We start from the raw sequence: 1,571 nt of genomic DNA, 5'->3' as shown, positions 1-1,571 counted from the left end.
TTGATTTTAAAATAAGAAGCTACACTCACGCACTCATACACAGACACGTACTATAAGGTAAAATGAGTGGGGTTTATTTTTGAGTTATTGGCAAATTGAAATTGTATTTCTTTTCGAGAAATGTGGGTGACCCTGAAAAGGGCCTTTTATTTTGGTGTAGGGGTGAGTTTAACCAATCAACTTTAACTGCCTTAAGCCTTTGCCACGGCCAAGGCCTACTTCTGATGATTGGGTTGAAATCACTAAGGGTGGTACGACAGGCTTAGTCACAGGGTTGGCGTGTTTAGCTCGGGAAGGTCGTAATCTCTTCGGTCGTGATAAAGAAGTCTGATACATTTGTTTCAGACTTCTTAACTCCGCTAAAATGTCCAACAGTACCGTAGCCGTTTGATTTTCACCCTCTTGTTTCTTTGCTGCTACTTCTTCTTGCTGTTGTTGCTGTTGTTTTTTTCTTACCTCTTCTTGTTGCTGTTGCTGTTGCTGTAGGAGAAAAGCTTGTTCCGCTTCCTTTTGTCGTTGCATAAATTTCTCCAATTCTTCTTTCTGTCTCTGTCTAAAATTCTCCACTTGCGGTAATGAAGAAGGTAACGAAGGTTCCTGAACAAATTCTTGCGAGGTAAGAAAATCCACAAAATCCCAATGTACCTCTTCTGAAAGTAAGTCCGGATTCCCTTGGGCAGTCTCCCCTGCTGGTGCACCCCAATGGATCGTTTTCTGAGTTTCCGTCATGTTGAATCACTGTCGCATAGATTGACTGCACACAAGCGCTAACGAATCTATATAGACCACGTGACGTCACAGACTGCTCTCTTCGGATTGGATGCGAGATGACTGAATTTTGTAACGCGTGTTCGGATTGGTAAATGAATTCAATCCGTTTCAATCCTTCCTGTACCTATAAATAAGCGCAGTTCACTGCATTGATTCACTTGTTCTCGTCGCTTCAAGATGTGGACCGATGTGCAATCTTCTACGCTTGTGTCTTCCATGATGTTCCGGACGGACATGCTCATGTATGTCCGAGCCAAGTGGACCGTTGTCCACAGGACAAACACCAGCCTGTGGATACGTAGGATCTACGTTGAAAGACAAGGATGCCTGAAAAGAGTGCTGATTTACGGACCAACAGTGAGACGTAGCCTAAGGACAAGAAGAAGACCAATGCGGTACCATTTATGTTAATGAATACATTAACATAAACCCAAAGGCCCTTTTCAGGGCCAGCCATATTTCTCGAAAAGAGATAGCCTTTCCATTGCCTACCCTTTTTTAAAATTTAAATTTAAATTTAAATTTAAATTTAAAAAAATTTAAAAAAAAAAAAAAATCCCAAAAGCCCAAACTCTATTCCCCATGTTAATTTCCCCTTGTCGCTAGACAGACCCACACTATAGTTCCATGTTAAATTCCCTTTGTCGCTAGAGTGACCCACGATTTTTCTCCATGTTAATTTCCCTTGTCGCTAATCTGACCCACGATTTTTCGCCATGTTAATTTCCCTTGTCGCTAATCTGACCCAGGGGTCTCTGTAATGCTAATTCCCTTGTCGCTAATGTACCCCACCTTACTAC

This window comes from Sinohyriopsis cumingii, chromosome 1, assembly GCF_028554795.1.
Source record: "Sinohyriopsis cumingii isolate HCF-2022 chromosome 1, ASM2855479v2, whole genome shotgun sequence".
NCBI classification, from domain to species: domain Eukaryota; kingdom Metazoa; phylum Mollusca; class Bivalvia; order Unionida; family Unionidae; genus Sinohyriopsis; species Sinohyriopsis cumingii.
This window is presented reverse-complemented; position numbering follows the sequence as displayed.